This window comes from Artibeus jamaicensis, unplaced genomic scaffold (genome assembly GCF_021234435.1).
Source record: "Artibeus jamaicensis isolate MK-2021 breed Jamaican fruit bat unplaced genomic scaffold, CSHL_Jam_final contig_700, whole genome shotgun sequence".
Classification (NCBI taxonomy): Eukaryota; Metazoa; Chordata; class Mammalia; order Chiroptera; family Phyllostomidae; genus Artibeus; species Artibeus jamaicensis.
This window is the reverse complement of record NW_026521930.1, coordinates 11,360,237-11,374,635: the sequence shown is the minus strand read 5'-3', so window position 1 is coordinate 11,374,635 and position 14,399 is coordinate 11,360,237. Positions and strand designations below refer to the sequence as shown.

The window sequence follows — 14,399 nt, the reverse complement described above, 5'->3', positions numbered from 1 at the left end:
ATGAAGGGCTTGAACTTCCTCCCCCAGTATGGACTGGTTTAGGGAAATGTGGTGGAGTTAGGAGAGTTGGAGGCAATGGGGTCCTTACCCAGCTTTGCTGTCTCATGGTAGAGACCATGGACCCAGATGCAATGGAGACTATGGACTAAGACATGGTAGAGACCATGGACCTGTCCACATGCAGTTTTGGGTGCGCTCCCCTCAGAGAGGCCTGGGAGCCCTTGCTTCTGGGAAGGCATCCCAGATTCTCAGAACATCACCAACTCCAGGCTGATGAGGAGATGCTGGGAAGAGGTTAAAAGAGGTAAGATGCTGAAGGTCAGGAAAGGCTGAGAAGGCAAAGGTTTGTGGCTGAACACCCTGGCTGGTAGGGTTTGCATAGCATGCCCCCCAGAAGCCAGCAGGGGTCAGCAGTGGGCCTGGCCAGGGCTCCAGCTGGGAGTTTGAACCTGTGTGCAAAGCGGGAAGTGGGATGAAAAACCAGCCACTGCAATATAGAAACCGCACAACCAGAGAATCAGTGGTATTCAGGAAAATAACCTTAACCCTTCCATAGAAATTAGACCTCAGAAACTGGGAAATTAGGGCCAACCGATTGGTTGAAAAGGAAAACAGTGGCGAAAGCTGCCCTCTCCCAGCGCCTACAAGAAGGCTGAAGGAGCCAGACCAGCAATGGGCCTTGTGGTGGACAGTGTGCACAGGGTTTCCCTCCCAGAGGTTCTGCCCTGCCAGGAAGGGGACTGAGCACGAGAAGAAAACATACTGAGCCTGAAGCAGTGGAACATCCTCTACTCAGCGAAACTGCAACAACCACACTTTGCTGTGGTGTGAGGATCTCCTGAGCCTGTCCCACTTCCGGTGGCCTCACCATGGTCTGGGCATCATCACTCAAGGCAATTAAAAGAACCACAGCCCAGCTCTAGGAAGCAAGGGGGCCCTAGGGCCCTTCACAACCCCAGCAAGACCCCGCCCCTACAGGCAGGAAGCCTCAAGCTGTTGCTGAGTTGGAAAGGGCTCAGTCTATTGCCTGTCAGGCTGACCACAGCTCTGGGTGAACGGAAAGCCCCAGGGTGAGAACAACCAGGGGGACACTGCCCCAAATGTGCAAACACCCTCAGGAGAGTCAGGAGAAAGTCCCCCAGCTTCTCTTCACAGAGGAGCCAGCAGAGGGGGTCCATGGACCAGCCTTGTCTGGTGGTGGGACATGGCTTAGAGGTTGGGAGGGAAGATCTTAGGCGAGTGCTGACTTCAGGATGTTCCCTGAGACCCCCATTGAGGAAGCTGTCTCCTCTTGTGCTCAGAATCTATCCACTCTGAGTTATGAAGGGAGGAGGAGAGGGGCCTCTTGGCCTCCTTCAGGTGACAGATATCCCCCAGGCCCCTGCGGTTTCTAACATCCTGTGAGCGGCCTCATTTCAGCTGCCTTCACTGCACCTTGAGGATGAGGCTGTAGCAGCCAGTCTGTGCTCTGCCTGCCTACAGCCTCATCAGGCTTCCCCAGGGCAGCCACTGTGTGTCTCCCAGCACCTAGCAAGGTGCTAGGTGCTCAGAAAGCACTGATGGGAGGGGGGCACAGAAGGATGCCCCTGTAAGGAGCACCTCCAATCTGCTGCCTCCGTGTCCTCCCCTCTTTCCCTCCCCTCCCCTCATACACGCAGCTTGTGAGAAAAGGCCAAATACACACACACACACACACACACACACACACACACACACACACACACTTCCCACCTCCCCTTATACACAGGTTGCTGCACGCACCCAAACCCTAGACTCTCCTGCTCTGCAATCATCACCGGTTCCCACCTGCTTGCTAAGGAATATTGAAGCCCCTATTACTTGGCTCCCACCTTGTCACCTGCTTTTCTCTGTGGCTTGCTCCCTGTGGCTGGAGAATGTCCTGCACTTTTCCTCTGTTGTAAGTTTTCTCATATTTTTCACCCTGGGCCATGTCCTTCTGCCTCACGTGTGCCTGTCCCCGCAGCCCGCTTGCTGAGGTCCATCTCTGGGGTCTGAGTGAACTGCCACACTCTGCTGTTTCAGGGTGCAGGTGACCTGCCTTGACTCACAGGAAGACATTATGGGGTATAGCTGGGTTGAAGGTGCCTCTTGGGAGCTAGAAAGAAGGCAAGCAGGGGGGTTGAAGGGGGCGATGAGGGCCCCGGGTAGCAGAGCCTGCTGGTCTAGGAAAGGACGGGGTCAAGCTCCGGAGAGACGAACTCCCTCTGTGCAGCCCTGGGCAAGTCACTGAATATCCTTATTGCTTTCCCTACCGCCCCCCCAAAGCAAAGATTCACTGACAGGGAGCCTGTTTTCCTTCGTGGTTTTCATTACACCACGGTCTCCTGAGCATCACGTCTGCAGGGGCACTGGGTCCTCAGATGAAGACCCTGGTGTCACCCCCTGCCTCTCTGACTTAGGGGGCAGTGATGAAGCCAAGAACCAGCAAAGCAGTCGTGGCTTATCGATTTGCCTGATAGGCTGTTGGCTTTTGAAATCAGACAGGAAGGAGGGTTGAGGCGGAGCCAGCACAGGAAGAGGTGAAGAGCCCTAGCTGCTGTGACAACCGGTGGGCTCAGGGACAGCCGGAGCTAGTGGGCTGTGTCCCTGCTGTCCCAAGCAGGACTTTCCTCCTGCCCTGGACGGATCCTGAGGACTCAGGGCCTAGCCGACTGGCCACAGAGAGACCCAGAACATCCCCAGCACCGCCAGCTGTCCCTGTCCACTGGAGCAGGGCTAAGCCTGGGAGCACAGGGATGGAGTTCCCACCGACCCCCTAGACTGGGCATCTCTGAGGCAATGAGGCCTAGGAGGTAAGTTGAGTCCAGGATGCCTCAGTGAAAGATGAGGGAAGAAGAGGAGATGGCTGGCAGGAAGGGCCATGATTTTTGAGGCTGAGCTGTTCTGAAAGAGGTGGCTGGGGTGACTCCAAGAAGGTGTCCCCAAGGGTGCCAGGAGGTGCTGAGCAGGACTAGTTCACGGTGTAAAATAAACCAATGTGCCCAAGGATGACAAAGAGGACAAAGAGCAGCTTCCTGGGTATCAGTGGTGGGACAGGAAGGGCAGGAAGTAGTCACAAAGCGCTGCCGCAGGCAGGCAGAAGGGACGCTGAGCAGTGCAGCCCACTCGTTACACTGTGGATCAGTACCCCCGAGCACCAGTCCTGCCCCCCCTTCCACCGTGACCTGGAGGTTACCGTGCCAGGGCCACCCCGGGGTCCTGAGGGCCCAGGGAGACCGTGCAGGTGGGGTGGGCTCCGCACTCCGTGCCTGCTCCGTAAATGCTGCCCTCCTGTTGGGTGAGCAGCCCCAGGGGCCTCTGTCAGCCCCATCCTTGGGTGGAAATGGGGTTCGTCATGCTGGGAGGAACAGTCACCACAGAGGCCTTCTCGGAAGAGGCACTGCTGAGCCAGGCCAGGGGTGGCTGTTGGCCATGGGGTCCTCCCCTATGGCCAGGCTCCTGGGGCCCTAGGGTTCTTCCCGGTCCCTTCAATGGAGGCACATGCTTTTCTTGAGCCCAGAGGCTCACTCTTGGCCATCACAGGCCACCGTGTGGCTAACTTCTAGGTGGGAGTATACAGGTCGGGCATCCCTTCCTCTGCCCCAGGGCTGCTGGGCTCCCCAGCACTGAGCCTATCCCCAGCTTCCCACTGAGGCTCCAGGGCCCAGCGCAGCCAGGAGGGCCACGTCTGTGGGAAAGCACCACTCATTCCTCTGGGAATGAGTCTCAGTCAGGAGAGAGGAGCATCCACGAAGCTGTGGCCTGACCTACGACAGCCCAGGCAGGAGGTCATTACTGTGGGCCCCTACAGTCACCCAGTACAGACAGGTGTGCGAGGCAGAAGCCACAGTTAACACACAGGCCAAGCAGACAGCTAGGGCTGAGGCCCCTGGGAGGCAAACATGGGACGAGACAGGACTCATTGGCCGTGGCTGGTGTAGCTCAGTAGATTGAGCACGGGCTGTGAACCAAAGGGTCGCTGGTTTGATTCCCAGCCAAGGCACATGCCTGGGTGGCGGGCCAGGTCCCCAGTGGGGTGTGTGCGAGAGGCAACCACACACTGATGTTTCTCTCCCTCTCTTTTTCATTCTCTTCTCCTCTCTCTAAAAATGAATAAATAAAATCTTAAAAAGAAGATGAGACTCATTGGCAGACTTGATGAGTAAATTGGGACCTGGGTCTTCTCAGAGATGGGGCACAAGCCCAATTGTCCAGCCTTAGGGGCGGGGCCTGAGTGACAGCAACGACAGAGAGCACGTGTCCTTAGCTGTGCCCTGCCCCAAGGATGAAGCTCTGGGAACACGTGAGAATGGGGAGACCCTGCTCCGTGGAAGTGGCAGTTGTCCCCCAATTGTCCATCTGCTCTTGCTCCACACCCTCCAGCTCAGACCCTCTGTAGAGTGAAAGCCTCCAGCCTTTAGATCCCCAGCGGTGACCTGAGGCCCCCTCGCCCTCAGCCCTCCCCTCTCTGAGCTGGGCTTGCAGGGCCTCCTGCTGCTGTCTGCCCTGGACAGAGGCTACCTGACTATCCCTGGTGGCCTGTGGTAGGTTCCACCCTGCAGGGGTGGCATCTGGGGCCAGGTAGGCACCCCATTGAGGGAGACCCCTCATCAGCCTCTGATGCTGGCCCCGGGAGATCATGGGAGTGGGGTGCTTCCTGGCTCACCTGCTAGAGTCTCCTCCTCTGTCCTTATTGAGATAAAGTGTCCAGAGGTAAAGGCCGGATGGGGAGGGGGGGTCTTCTCTCACTGGCGCCTGAGTAGGGGGCCAGATAAAATACAGGACACCCTAATACATTTGAATTGCAGTTAAGCCATGACATTGTTTTCCATCCTCATCCAAGGACAGTGTCTCGTTGCTTTTTAGAGAGAGAGGAAGGGAGAAAGAGAAACATCGATGTGAGAGACAGTTGATTGGTTGCCTCACGTATGAGCCCAGACCTGGGATTGTATGCAGCCCGGCCGAGAATCACACCTGACTGGACCAGGGATCATTCGCACCCGGACTGGGGACTGAACCGGCAACCTGGGTATGTGCCCTGACCGGAAATCGAACCCGCAACCTCTCCATTACAGGATGATGCTCCAACCAACTGAGCCACACCAGCCAGGGCAACAGTGAGATGTTTTTAAAAGTATAATTGTGTCTGCCCAATTAAATAAAATATACGCATGTTGGGGTCCTGGCCCAGACCAATTAAATCTCCAGGTGGTTGTACTGAGCAGCAGCGTTTTAAAAATAGCACTCCATTTTTAAGAAAAGAATGCTCATATGACCCAGCAATTCCACTTCTGAGTATATGTGCCCTAAAGAATTGAAAGCAGACAGTCGAACAGATATTTGTGCACCCACATTCCTAGCTGCATTTGTCACAAGAGCCAAGAAGTGGAAACAACACAAGTGCCCCTTGACAGATGAATGAATAAACAAAATGTGCTCTTTCATAAAGTGGAATATTATTCAGCCTCAAAAAGGAATGAAATTCTGATACACGTTACAACATAGATGAACCTGAAAACATGCTCAGTGAGAGAGGTCAGATGCACAAGGACAAATGCCGCATGATTCCCGTTACGTGTGGCCCCCAGAGCAGTCGGGTTCCTGGAGGTAGAACGGGGTGAGCCAGGGGCCGTGAAAGGGGGTGGAGAGTTAGTGTTCAACGAGCACAGATTTCCATTTGAAAAGATGAAAAACTCCTCAAGGCACATGTTGGTGATGGTTGGACAACGCTGGAGATGCGCTTACTGCCACTAAACTGTACACTTAGAAAAGGTTAAAATGGTAACTTTCATTTATTTTTTTTTCACTTATGAGCATTTAATGAACTCCCCTCCGTGTGGCTTCAAGCTACCAGCACACACACCCCACCAACACTCTTAATCTCCTCAGCCCTTCTGCTGAGGAATTTGCCCTTCAGCGACAGGCTGCTTTGGGAGCGTTCTCTGCCCCAGAACTCTGCAGTGCCTGACCGAGCCACATCAGTGATGGGAGCGGCTCGTTTTTGGCAGCGTTGACTCGTGTCTGCTCACTGACCCAGGTCCACAGTTTATCCAGGTTGACAGTGGGGCAGACGCTCTGGGTCCTCTGTAAGGGGTAGTGCCTCATACCAACTCTCCCAAAGTGACCTGGGTGTTAGTTGTCGAAGTTCATCCTGTAATGATGCAAGCCACCAGCACCACCTCAGCCTCCTGGGGGCTTCCTGTGCTTGCGATGTGGCCGTGGCTGTGGCTCACATTGCCCCGAAGTTTCCGGGTCTTTCTCAGTCTAGATGGCATGTTGGTGACTGAGATGCAAGAGCTACAATGGTAACTTCTATGTTATGCATATTTTAATACAATAAATAATTAAATGAAAAATAGTTCTCCAAAAAATGTCCTGCTAGAGCTGGGAAGCACTGGCTCTTCTTTAACATGGTCTCCTCTTACTTGTGGCCACCACCTTACTGCCACAAACAGCAGCAAGTTTGTTGCTTGGTGGGTGCGCGGGGCCACAGTCCGAGGCTGGGCCATCCCTTCCACCCCCCAGTCCAAGAGTAGGACAGAGACCCTAATGCACTAAGAGGGTGCGATAGCATTGCTTCATTTGGGTTTATGCACATTTAAATTTTTAGATAGTAGCTAGCATAACTTTTTTTTAAATCAAGGTATAACTTACAGAGACTAAAGTGAGGTTAACAGATTTTTATATGTTTTTACACCTGTGTATCCAAGAGCAATATATAGAAGTTCCCAGCACCCTAGAAGGCTCCCTCATGCCCCTATTCAATAGAAATGCCCCCAAGGGTAACTGCTATTTTGACTTCTATCAGCTCAGATTAGATGGGCCTGACTTTAAACACCCATCAGTGAGATCACAGTGTGTTCTCGTTGGTGTCAGACTTTCTTCACTCGACGTGTCTGCAAGGGTCAGCCCTACTGTTGAGTGTATCAGTAGTTTATTCTTTCTCATTATTATATAGGATTTGATTGTATGAACGTACCAAAAGCATCTCATTCATTGTTTTTTAAAAGATTTTATTTATTCTTAGAAAGAGGGAAAGAGAGGGAGACAAAGAAGGAGAGAAACGCTGATGTGAACGAGAAATATCGATTTCTTCTGCAACCCAGGCATGTGCCCTGAGCGGGAATGGAACCAGTGACTGTTCAGTTTGCAGGGTGATGCCCAACTAAATGAGCCACACCAGAGAGAGGCCATTTCATTGTTGATGAACTTTGGTTGTTTTTGCTTTTTTTGGATATTATGAGTAAAGCTTCTATGAACATTCTGGTACTGCGCTTTTGTGGACATAAACATGCATTTCCATTAAGTAAATATGCAGAGAGGGAATCACTGGGTCACAGAAATATGCTTTTTTAGTTTTATTACTACCAAACATTTTTTGAGGTGACTTTAATTTGCATTTCTCTGATGATTAATGATATTCTCTTTTGTCTTCACAGTTTTGGGCTCATTTTTAATCGGGCGGTGTGTTTCTTACTGACTGTGTGGGGGCGGGGCATCTCCTAATCGGCCGTTGCAGGCTGTCTTCCAGTGACAGGTGTCCCCAGTTTTAATGAACACCAACATATCATTCTTTCCTTTCATGGTTATTGCTTTTTGTGTTTCATGTAATTTTCACCTAACCCAAGTTTGTAGAGATATTCTCTTGTATTTAAGCTTTATTGTGTTGGCATGCACATTTAGAGCTATGACCCAGCTTGAATTAATTTTTATGTATGATATGAGGTAAGGGTCAAGGTCGACTTTTCCCATAGTAACATCTCATTAGCCAGCACAGTTTAATGCAAAGTCATCCTTTCCCTGCTGAATCTCAGTGGAGCTCTGTTGTAAAGCAGGTGCCGGTCCATGTGTGGGGCTCTTTCTGAGCTTCTCTGTTCCACCACATTGGTCTCTCTGTCTGCCCTGGGCCCATACCCGTAGCTCTAGCTCAAGTCTCGATACTGTTTAGTGTAAACTCTCCAGTGTTGTTCTTTTTTAAATTTTGGTGATTTCAGGGTCTTTTGCATTTACCTGTATGTTTCAGAATCAGCTTGCCAATGTGCCCCCTCCCCTTCCCCCGAAAACAGCCTGTTTGGATTTTTCTTGGGATATTATTCATTCTATAGGTTAATTTGGGAAAAATTGACATCTTAATAATTTGGAGTCTTTCAATCCATAAACATGGTAAATCCCTCCTTTAGGTCTTCTTTAAATCCTTTGGTGTTGTTTTACAGTTTTCAGCGTAGAAGCCTTGCAAACTTTTTGTTAGATCGATCCCTAAATATTTGACTTTAAAATAGTACTTTATTTTTTTTTAATTTTTATTTTTTTAGTTGATTATGCTGTTACAGTTGTTCTATTCCCCCCTTCATTCCCCTCCACCCTACCCCCATCCCCACTATTACCCCCCCTTTAGTTTATGACCATGTGTCTCCAGTCCTTTAGATTCTATATTTCCCATGCTATTCTTGCCCCCCCCATCTATTTTCTTTCTACTGTCTATGCTACTTATTTTCTGTACCTTCTCCCCCCCATCTCCTCCTCCCACTCCCCTGTTGCTAACCCTCCTTGAGATCTTCATTTCTATGTCTCCACTCCTGATCTAGCTGTCCTTTTAGTTTGCTTTCGTTTTAGGTGTGGTTGTTAATAACTGTGAGTTTGTTGTCCTTTCACTGTTCATGTTTCTTTAACTTCTTTTTCTTAGATAAGTCCCTTTAACATTTCATATAATAAGGGCTTGGTGATGATGAACTCCTTGAATTTGATCTTATCTGAGAAGCACCTTATCTGTCCTTCCATTCTAAATGAAAGTTTTGCTGGATAGAGCAATCTTGGTTGTAGGTCTTTGGATTTCATGACTTGGAATACTTCTTTCCAGCCCCTTCTTGCCTGTAAGGTCTCTTTTGAGAAATCTGCTGACAGTCTGATGGGGACTCCTTTGTAGGTGACTGTCCCCTTAGCTCTTGCTGCTTCTAGGATTCTCTCCTTCATTTTAATTTAGCCAAAATTAAAATTATGTAATTTAATTATGTAATTATTAAATTTAATGTAATTATGATGTGCCTTGGTGTGTTCCTTCTTGGGTCCAACTTCTTTGGGACTCTCTGAGCTTCCTGGATTTCCTGGAAGTCTATTTCCTTTGCCAAATTGGGGAAATTTTCCTTTATTATTTGTGCAAATAAGTTTTCCACTGGTGGCTGTTCCTTTCCCCCCTTCTGGTACCCCTATAATTCGGATATTGGAGCGTTTAAAGATGTCCTGGAGGTTCCTAAGACTCTCCTCATTTCTTTGAATTCTTGCTTCTTGACTCTTTTCTGTTTGGCCATTATTTGCTTTCTTCTGGTCCACTCCATTGATTTGAGTCCCAGTTTCCTTTTCATCGCTATTGGTTTCCTGTGCAATTCCGTTCATTTCAATTAGTTTCGCCTTCATATGTTTCTCTAATTTGTGGCTATAATCAACCAGTTCTGTGAGGATCCTGATCACCAGTGTTTTAAACTGTGCGTCTGAGAGTTTTGCTATTTCTTCATTGCTTAGGTCTATGGGCTCAGGGATTTTGAGAATTTGCAACATTTTTGGTCTGTTCTGGCCCTTTAAGTGTGAGAAGCGGCGCCTTGGACTCCCAGGTCGCTGGGTTGCTGTATGTGGGGGCGTGGTCAGAGCGGGGAAATGGCGGCGCCCTCTACTGCCGCTGGCCGCAGGGATGCTGGGCCCCGGTCCAACCGCCCACTCCCTCGCCTGTCTGCTCGTGCACAAATAGGCGACCCCAGTCAACACGCAGCACCGCTTCCCCGCTGTCTCCTCCGCGGTCGCTCGCCTGGTCACTCGCTCGGTCGCTCACTAGGTCCAACCCTGCGCCTGGATTCTGAGTCTGGATTCCGCGCCTGAGCCCGTCTGACCGAGTCCTCCTGTTCAATCCCGCTCCACCAGCCACTGGTTTCGCCCCTTACCGGTCAGGCTGCAGAATTTGTTGTTAACGGACTTCCGAAAAGTTCAATTTTCCGTGTTCTGGCTGTGTTTTGTGTTGCTAATATTTAGTTGTCCCTAAACTTGGTTGTGTGAGAAGGCACGGCACATCCACCTATACCTCCATCTTGGTGGAAGTCCCCTAAAATAGTACTTTAAAGTTTTACTTTCAATTTGATTGTTGCTAGTATATAGAAATATAACTGACCTTTTTGTATTGATATTATGTCCAGAAACCTTGTTAAATTCACATATTAGTTCCAATAATTCAATTTATACATTGGATTTTCAATGTATACAATCATTTCAACTATGATCAGTAAATTTTATTTTTCCTTTTCCAATCTTGATATCTTTTATTTCTTTCATTGACCTATTGTACTAGCACCAAATATTTAATTTTTATCTTTAAAGATTTTATTTGTTTACTTTTAGAGAGAGGGGAAGGAAGGGAGAGAGAGGGAGAGAAACATCAATGTGCAAGAGATACTTGTGTCAGTTGCCTCTCACACACCCCCAGCTGGGTATCTGGCCCGCAACACAGGCATGTGCCCTGATTGAGAACTGATTCAATTGAGAACCTTTCAGTTCGCAGACCAGGACTCAATCTGCTGAGCCACACCAGCCAGGACAAATAATATTTTTAAAAATCAAACAAACTGTCAGCCATAAGAGGTTACCTCTGGAAAATGGAAGCAAGGTATATACTTATTTTTGCATTGTTTAAATGTTTTTAAGAAGCAAGTATTACTTTTATAATTCTGTGATCAATTTATTTATTTACTAATATATTTTACTGATTATGCTATTATAGTTGTCCCATTTTTTTCCCCTTTATTCCCCTTTGCCCTGTACCCGCCCCACCATCATTCCCCCACCTTAGTTCATGTCCATGAGTCATACATATAAGTTCTTTGACTTCTCTATTTCCCATACTATTCCAAACCTCCCCCTGTCTATTTTGTACCTATCATTTATGCTTCTTATTCCCTGTACCTTTTCCCTCATTCTCGCCTTTCCCCTACCCACTGAAAACCTTCCATGTGATCTCCATTTCTGTGATTCTGTTCCTGTTCTAGTTGTTTGCTTAGTTCTCTTTTTTTAGGTTCAGCTGTTGATAGTTGTGAGTTTGTTGTCATTTTACTGTTCGTATTTTTTTTCTTTTTCTTCTTAGATAAGTCCCTTTAACATTTCATACAATAAGAGCTTGGTGATGATGAATTCCTTTAACTTGACCTTATCTGAGAAGTGCTTTATCTACCCTTCCATTCTAAATGATAGCTTTGCTGGATAGAGTAATCTTGGATGTAGGTCCTTGCCTTTCATGACTTCGAATACTTCTTTCCAGACCTTTCTTGCCTGCAAGGTTTATTTTGAGAAATCAGCTGAGTCTTACGGGAACTCCTTTGTAGGTAACTATCTCCTTTTCTCTTGCTGCTTTTAAGATTCTCTCCTCATCTTTAATCTTGGGTAATGTAATTATGATGTGCTTGGTGTGTTCTTCCTTGGGCCCAACTTCTTTGGGACTCTCTGAGCTTCCTGGATTTCCTGGAAGTCTATTTCCTTTGTCAGACTGAGGAAGATTTCCTTCATAATTTTTTCAAATAAGTTTTCAATTTCTTGCTTTTCCTTTTCTCCTTCTGGCACCCCTATGATTTGGATGTTGGAATGTCTAAAGTTGTCCCAGATGTTCCTAAGCCTCTCTTCATTTTTTTTGAATTCTTGTTTCTTCATTCTGTTCTGGTTGAATGTTTATTTATTTCTTCTGCTCCAAACTATTGACTTGAATTCCAGTTTCCTTCCCTTCACTGTTGGTTCCCTGTACATTTTTCTTTATCTCACTTTTCATAGCTTTCACTTCTTCCTCTATTTTGTGGCCATCCTCAACCATTTCTGTGAGCATCCTGATTACCAGCATTTTGAACTCTGTATCTGATAGGTCGGTTATCTCTTCATTAGGTAGTTGTATTTTTTATGGGGCTTTGATCTGTTCTTTCATTTGAGCCATATTTTTTTTGTTTCAGCATGTCTGTTACATAGTGAGGGGCCAAGTCTTGGGTATTCACCAGGGTGGGGCAACCTACATAGCTGTGTTGTGGTGCTGTACGTGGTGGAGGGGTCCAAGAGGAGACAGTGCTGCTATTTCAGATGTAAGCAGAGTTTCAGGCACTTCCTCTGCTACCCACAAGTAAATTGGGCCCTTCTGGTGCTGATTCCTGGGTGGTTGTGTTTGTGTACATCTAGAACCCTATGGATCCCTCCAACAAACTCTCCTGTGGGGCTGAGAGTTTCTCCGGCCACCTCAACTTCCACAGGTTTTTTTCAGTCAGAGGTTTTTGAGGCTTTATTTCCATGTGCTGGAACCCTGGGTAGCGTGGTCTGTCTCGATCCCCAGTTGTTCCTTCTGGTTTACCCATATGCAAATGTGGAACCACTCTGTCCTCCAGCCACCACCTTGCTGCGAGTCCTCTCCACCCTAGCTGCCGGTCTTGCCCCTCCTACCAGTCTGGTTGAATGTTTCTTCTTTAACTCCTTGGTTGTTGGACTTCCATGCAGTTTGATTTTCTGGCAGTTCTGGTTATTTTCTGTTTTTAAATTTGTTGTTGTCCTTCTTTTGGTTGTGCAAGGAGGCAAAGTGTATCTACCTATGCCTTCATCTTGACCAGAAGTCCTGATCAATGTATTTAAGTGAGAAGGAAGGAATACATGTTTGCTAGAAAAATCTAAGCAATTGAAATTCACAAAATAAGAAACAATTTCTTAATCATGCTGTCATATATTTCTAATTTTTCTATAGCCAGACCAAAAATGGTATCCTATAAAGAAAGAAATTAGAATTCATCATAATTCTCCTCTGCACTTTACTATTTTTCATATAAAAATACATTATAAAACATCAAGGAAGCTCAACACATTCCATGTAAGATTAACTCAGAGACCCACACTGAGACAAATTTTAATCAAACTTTCAAAAGACAAAGACAAAGAGAGAATATTGAAATTAGCAAGATAAAAGCAAATTGTCCACTCACAAGGGATCCTCAATAAAATTACCAGCAAACACTTTGGAGGCCAGAAAAATAGTAGGCTGATATGTTTAAAGCATTCAAAGAAAAAAATTATGCCAACTAAGACTCCTATATTCAGTAAAAATGTCCTTTAAAAGTAAGGTAGAAATTAAGACATTCTCAGATAAGCAAAAGTGGAAGGAATTCACAACCACTAGGCCTGCCCCATAGGGAATACTCATGGAAATTCTGCAGGGTGAAATAAAAAGACAATAGACAGTAGTAACTCACAGCCATATGAAGAAATAAAGATCTCAAAACATGGACAACTATAAACACTAGTATTATTGTAACAATGTTTTTCTGCACTATTTGTTTTCTATACTATTTGAGATTATGACATTTAAAGAAAATAACTTCAATTATTAGTATGCAAACTAGTACTATATTACTGTAATTTTGGCTGTATAAAATTTTGTTTTCTACAACATTTAAGAGTCTGATACATTTAAAAAATTATTAGTTTATGTTTTGGGGCACACAATGTATAAAGATGTAATACAGTGACATCAACAACCAAATAGTATTGGGGCAAGGGTGTAAAGGAGCGAAGTTTTGAATGTTATTGAAGTTAAGTTGATATAAATTCAGATTAGAGTGTTATAACTTTAGGATGATAAATGTAATCTCATGGTAACCAGAAGAGGAAATGAAAAAGAAATTAAAATATTTCACTACAAAAGATCAACTAAAATACTTTTATTTTGGTGCAAGAAATGAGGGGGGGAAGCTATAAAACCTAGAGAAAACAAGTACTACAATAACAGAAATAAGTTCCTCCTTATCAGTAGTTACTTTAAATGTAAGTGGATTAAACTCTCCAGTCTCAGAAATTGGCACAATGAGTAAAAACATGTGATCCAACTATATGGGTATACAAGAGGCTCCCTTGAGACCCAAAGACACAAATGGTTGAAAGTGAAAGGATGGGAAAAGATATTCCATGAAAAGGGGAACCCAAAGAGATCAGGGGTGTGGCTATTCTGACATTAGACAAAATATACTTTAAATCAAAAAGTTTATAAGAGACAAAGAAAAACATTATATATTAATAAAAGATTCAAAAAGCAAGAAGATATAATAATTACAAACATTGTGTACATTATGACAGACCATCAAAATGTATGAAGCAAAAATTGACATAACTGAGGGGAGAAATAGACAGTTCTGCAGTAATAGCTGGGGACTTCAATACTCCACTCACAATAATGGATAGAACAGCCAGATAAAAGACACAAGGAAATACAGAGTGTGGCAGAAAAAACACCTGCCTGAGTGCAGCTGATAGGGTAATAATACGAGTGCAATAATTTATAGTTTTAATTTGAACATTTCACCTAAAATGTCATATGATGTGCTTGAGTGTGATACTGTTATGTTACAGAA

General features: G+C 46.1%; 1 protein-coding gene and 1 pseudogene across 5 annotated transcripts in view; one reads left to right on the top strand and one right to left on the bottom strand.

Moving 5' to 3' along the window:
• The first annotated feature begins 2,545 nt into the window (after window positions 1-2,545).
• Window positions 2,546-14,399, top strand: part of NLRC3 (NLR family CARD domain containing 3) — a 36,202-nt gene continuing 24,348 nt past the window's right edge. For 3 of the 5 annotated variants that reach the window (XR_005083851.2, XM_037154655.2, XM_037154657.2), the window contains exons 1-2: window positions 2,546-2,813; window positions 4,867-5,029. The gene's annotated coding sequence lies outside the window, so the exon portion shown is untranslated. Of the gene's footprint in view, window positions 2,814-4,848; window positions 5,030-14,399 lie in introns of all 5 variants that reach the window. The other 2 variants (XM_053671760.1, XM_037154656.2) reach the window with 2 other exon arrangements.
• On the bottom strand, window positions 5,843-6,275 carry LOC119056256 (60S ribosomal protein L27a-like; annotated as a pseudogene).